This window comes from Pinus tabuliformis, chromosome 6 (genome assembly GCF_031772625.1).
Source record: "Pinus tabuliformis cultivar Carrire ecotype Pingquan chromosome 6, CPIR1, whole genome shotgun sequence".
Lineage (NCBI taxonomy): Eukaryota > Viridiplantae > Streptophyta > Pinopsida > Pinales > Pinaceae > Pinus > Pinus tabuliformis.
In genome coordinates this window covers 1904856762-1904863183 of record NC_142292.1, presented here as the reverse complement: position 1 = coordinate 1904863183, position 6422 = coordinate 1904856762, and positions in this window count along the sequence as shown.

Genomic DNA, 6422 nt, shown 5'->3' with positions numbered 1-6422 from the left:
TTTGAAGGTTTTGTTCAACTGCGATACAACAAGCTAGGAATCAAGGAATACATGTAGGTGATTGATACCTAGAAGGGAGGCATCTACCAAGAGACTTATGATAGAGTCGTATTCAACTTGATTGTTGATGGCTGACCCAATACATAGTCCATTAGTGAGACATGGTGTGAGGTCAAGAGAGTATATGGCTAGGCTACTGTAGCACGGTTTTGTGACCATTGAGAAGCACCATTAGTGAACCCATGATGATAGGTTGGTGGATGATCCATTTGTGACACATGATGAAAGAGAGGTTTAAGTGTGTATCCATGATGAAGTGATCATCATAAAAATAAGTTATGTTGCATACAATTACGTTCTAGGGCTACTTGTAATGTTGTGGATGTAATTTTTTAAGATATAGCCCATTGACAGGATCTTTAAGGCAAGTCCCATCGGGCTCTACTAAGATGTATGCCCCCTTGAGGAGGCAATGTTTGACAATGTACGGGCCCTTCCATAATGTCTCGAATTTCCCTGGTCCTGTCACTTCTTTGAAAACATCGTAACGAAGTACTAACTCCAACTCAGTAAAGGCCCAGGGGGTGACATTGTGGTCAAAAGAGGCTTTAGTCCGCTTTTTGTGTGCTTCTTTATGTTGGAGAGACTCTCGCCAACTTTTGTTGACATGTTCCAGCTGCACCAACCTTTTCTCTAAAGGTGTAGTGTCGGTGAGAATTTCAATGGCCGAGTGCAAGGTAGGGATATCACACTCAATGGGGAGGACATCTTTGAAACCATAAACTAATTGGAATGGTGTGAATCCTATAGATGTTTTGACCATAGTGTGGTACGACCACAGAGATGAAAACACCATGTGTTTCCAATTGGTTTTTTGATTATTCACCATACGCTGCAACATTTTTTAAGGACTTTGTTGACAGCTTCTACCTGGCCATTAGACTAGGGGTAGTATGGGGAAGTAAACTCGTGAGAGAAACCAAGGTGTTGGGATAACTCCTGAAATATTACATTCTTGAAATGTTTGTCGTCATCAGATACCAACTCCTTGGGAACACTGAACCATAACATGGTTAAATAAAATCGTGCAATGGTTTATACGGTGTTATTATATGTGCGCATGGCCTTTGCCCAAATGGTGAAGTAGTCAACGACAACCACAATGTACTTATGGTTTCCTGATGATGGGGGGTTACAGGTCATGAAGTTTATGCCCCATTTGCAGAAGGGGTAGGCGATGATGACCAGATGTAGGGGAGTTGGTGGGTCTCGCGCATTATGAGTGTATCTTTGGCACCGCTCACATCTCTTGACTGCCTAAATATAGTCACCGAAAAAGGTGGACTAGAAATAACTGGTACGAAGGACTTTCTGAGCAGTTTCCATCACTGAGAGGTGACCACCACAAGCCCCGTTGTGACAATCATGTAAGACCTACTCGTCATGTTCATGAGTGAGGCATCAACGGAGGATGGTGTCGATGCCCCGTCAATAGAGGAAATCACCTAGAAGGAGGTAACAGGGGGCTTGTTGGTGTATGTGCCTCTGGTCATCTTGAGTAAGCTGAGGTTTTAACTTTTGAGTTCGTAAAAAGATGAGGATGTCTTCATACCAGGGGTCATCTGTTGATACCAAGAACAGATGTTCATTAGGGAAAGCATCATTAACGGGGGATCCTTGGGTCTCTATTGGGATATCAGTGATGAACTCAGTGAGGATAACGGTCTTATTTCTCTTGGGGAAGGCAAACTGAAGATCGAATTCTTGTAGAATAATGACCCATCGAGTCTATTTGTGGTACATCATACGAAAACTAAGAAAATATCGCATAGGGTTGATATTTTCTACTACGATGGTGGTTCGTAAGATTATGTAATGTCGAAGCTTCTATACAGAGTGTGCAAGGGCTAAGGTCTTCTTTTCCGCTGGCTCATACTTCAATGCAAGCCCGAAGAGGTTCTTGTTGGTGTAATAAATTACGTGCTCTCTATTATCAAGTCCTTATTATACCAATACCCCAGCAATGTCTATGTCAGCTATTGATAGGTATAGGGTATAGTCATTGTTGTGGTTAGGAGGGATAATCAAAGGTGTCTAAGATAATGTGTCTTTTAGGGCTTCAAATGAGTTGTGTGCCTCCTAATCCTAGTGGAAATGGAGATCCTGACGAAGCATGTGCAAGAAGCCTTGTGCACAAGTAGCGTAGTCAGGAAAAAAGTGATGTATGAAGTTGGCCTTACCCTACAAGCTTTGGAGTTTCTTTAAAGTTTTGGGAGGGGGTATTTCCTTGATGGCCTAGAATTTGAGAGGGTTGAATGTAATACCTTGCTATGAAACAACAAATCCCAGTAGTCATCCTGCGTTGACGTAGAAGACACACTTGAGGGGGTTCAAGCAAAGGTTATATTGTTGACATCTTTGAAACACCAGGTGAAGGTCCTCCAAATGGTCATCACGCTTTTAGATCGTACAGTGAGGTGGTCCAAATAGGCGAGAATGAGATGAGCCAGATCATATAAGATATATTCATGGCTCACTAGAAGGTGGAACCAACATTTTTAAGGCCAAATGGCATCACTTGGTATGCAAATGTGCCCCATGGGGTTGTGAATTATTTCTTATGTTGATCTGTGGCGAATCTGAATCTGATTATACCCATAGAACCCGTCCATGAAGGATAGGGATTCATGACCAGCACAAGTGACGATGACTTGGTTGATTAATGGTGTAGGTTAATTGTCCTTGGGACATGCTCCATTCAGATATTGAAAATTGGTACAAACACAAATGGTGCTCTGTTTTTTCTTGATGGGTACAGGGTTAGAAACCCAAGAAGTGTAAGCAATAGGATAGATGAAACAAGGTTTGTGGAGTTTCTCAATTTCCTTCTTGACCACTTATGCCTTAGAGGGATGTAGTTGACATTATTTCTGCCTAACAGGGTGGGCGTCAGGCCAAGTGTCAATATGGTGTTCCATAATGGTGGGACTGATACTTGGAATCCCAGAGTAAGCCCATGCAAATATATCCCTATATTCTTGGAACATGGCAGTGTATGAGGCCACCTCTTCTTGAGAGCAAGCTTCCCTTAGCAATATCTCTTCAACTATGCCAGGTTTGTTTGAAATATTGCGCTTAATGGTAGGTGAAATATTCGACATTTTCCCTTCCTCGAGTGCATTTGGTGTCGAGATGGGATTCTTAAACCAATCTACCTATCCTAGGGGTAGGAAATCTTTTGATTCTATGGTGCAAATATCAACGCTAGGTGCGTCAGTAGGTACAAACTCTTTTTCAGGTAGAAATAACAAATGATGGTGCATGACGTCCCATGGACATTTGGATTTCGTCATCGCCTCTAGAATATATTTGTCTGAGTGAAAAAGATTATCTAATGCTGAATTGGGTTGCGTGAGGCTGTGAGGGTGGAGTTCAAGCCTAGTTGTGCTAGTCGACAAGAAATAATATGATTTGGTGGTTGATGTCGTAGAACCTAGCGAAGTTGACAATGTGCAAACGGGATGGGTATGCGTCGTCGGTGGTGGTACCACCAGTGTGGTGGGTTTAGTAGTCTTGACACCAAAAAATGATGAGAAGACAACACAAATCATGGTTCCTATGGACGAGGAAATGAATCATATGTGATGTTGTGTGTCATCAGCATTAGGTGGTGGTAGAATTTCTATAATGGTAGGTTGATAATGAGTGGGAGGAAGTTCTTACAACCTGGTTGGTGTCTGAGGGGAAAAAGTGTCTTCCTCAATAAGAGGTTGAAGCTGAATCGTAATATGTCTAAATGTTTGTAACATATGAGATGTATCAGAACTATGAGAGTTACTGGTGCAAATATTGCACAGATAAATAGTGCTAACATAATAAATGGTGTGTCTGTCAATATAATCCATAGTGTGTGACGATGACACCTGGTTGGTGTCATGAGGTGGGGCATTCTTGGGTGTTGGCAGCCTCTAGATCTTATTATCTGTATGAGGTGTGCCCCCAATGTGAGGTTGTGAAAATATTTCTTTGTTGAGAGAAGATGTGACACTGATGGCACGAATGTCTAGCACGGGTAGGTCACAAAATATGGACCAACAAGCGAAAGATGACTTGAATCTTTCCCAATTCCTGGCATTGATTTACCAGGTGGTTGGGTCTATCGCATAGGGCGCACGTGTGGGGTGATTTTGACAAAGTGGCTTGAGGTCGTTTTGTCTTTCTTCTAGATCCAGACTGATGGTGGTGGGGGTTGACACATTGATGGGTGCATGACTTTGTCTCAGACAATGTTTTTTCCTAGAATACACAAAATATAGACCTAGATCTGTCACCCCTACTGATGTGTTGTTATCATGGAATTAGGTAACTGGTTCAACCAAATCTGAGTTCTCAAGGATCAACTGACGCATGAAAACTAACAATTCTAGGAATTGGGGTAGGTGTGGGAAACATCGTATGATGGTTTCATACACAAATGTGGCAACTATGACATCTACATCTGGGTATGTTGCTCGGGTTGATGTGTAGGTTAGAGTAATACCTCCTAAATTCTCGTAACTTGGGATATTGGTTTATGAAATGGTCTAGTTCATCGCATAAAGTGCACATGGAGGTATGTTGGAGTGTAACTGATTCTGGTGGTCTCTGTGTATAGTGAGAGGTTGGGTGATTAGAAGAGGGATATGAGCATGAAGCTTCTTTCCTCGTGACGTAAAAAATAGTTTTAGATCCATCATCTTCCATTGGTGTGGCTGGTAGTGATGGTGTCACGGTATTGGCTTGGGCGAGTGTACCTAAAGAAGCTCAATATCAATGGATTTCAGGGCAATGATGAGTGTAGTACATGTATTACATGCATATGGTGCATGCATGGGTGGTGTGAAATGCCTTATTACACACAGGTGTGGTATTTTCTCCAGTAGTTGGAGGAGGGTTCACTGGCATTTTTGGGGCATGTAGAAGATATTTTAACATAGGGCACATATTAGTAGGGTTCCCAACTACTTCACACAAAGCACAGGGTGGAGGTACCCTAGAGGAGGAAGTGTTTGAAGCTTCTACCTTCTTTCCTTTTTGCTTATCCCTTTTTGTGGCACCGGTTGGTATCGATGTAGGCATTTCTTGTTGTGGGGGGTTATCCTGAGGAGGCGCTATACGAATGACATCTATCGATGTGATACCTGAGTTTGTCGACATGGCTTGAGGATCCAGATACCAAACCGGTATCACCAGAGCCGTATTGGGAAACATGAGTGTTGTAATGACTCGGTGCGAGACAAAACCAGGTGGAGAGAATAAGAATGATCCGTAAACTATCATGTATATCCCACTAGACAGTTCATCACAACATATTTGATAATAATATATCTAAAATCTGAGATTCTACACTATTATAGTTTCATTAAACGTTAAGTTATATATATTTAATTATAATTATTACATGCATGTGAATGGGAATTATGCATAAAAGTAGAGAACGAAAAAATAAGCACACACACACACACACACACAAGACACAAGATATGCTCTCTAGGAAGCCCTTTCGAGACAAAAACCCATCTGGAAGGTGAGGTTGCTTCACTCTCTTTCTTTGTCTAGAAATATGGCTGTCGGTACAAAGAAGTCAATTATATGGCCCGTGGGATGATATAATTCACAGATCCTCTTTGTGTGCTCTACCTCCTATCTCTTCTGGCTATCTATGCTCAACTATGGAATAAAATTCTCTCGAAAGAATGGAATGCCTCTTCCTCATAGTGGCCCGGTTATAACACAGACTGATAGCCTACTAGTGGTTAATTTTGACTACATCAACTCTTAAATATAGTTATAATATAGAATCTTATATAGAATTTTACATCATAATCACATCGCTAACCTCTTTTTCCATCAATAATGGGGGCTTATGCGGCATCCTCCTAAACTATAGATGTGAAAATAGGAAGGCCAACTTCTGAGTGGCGTAACTTTTGCATATGGACTCTGATTGATGCTCTTCTTATGTCATTGGAAACATCTCCTTGTGTAGAACAACATGAAATTGTTCAACATTGAGGAGGAAAATTTTTAGCCACAAAAAATGTTGTTTGATGCCTCAAAATTCTCCCAAAAGGTTTTAGACCTTGTTTTGCCAAACTAGGTCCCGCTAGTAAAAACAGTCCCATGAGATTATTCCTCCACTTTTTCCACTCCAAATGCATCGATATGGATGAAAAATAATATAATGATCCAATCTAGATCAAAGAAGGGTGTTTGGGTGATAGCATATGATAAGAATGAAGGATCAGCAACTACATTATTGTTGGTATATGGATTGGTTCTTGATCGTAATGGGTGTTTGATGAACTCATCATGCACACCAGGGATCTTGTGGCTAGAGGAGTATCCTCTATCATTAGTAATTCTCTTGGGAATGTTTTGAG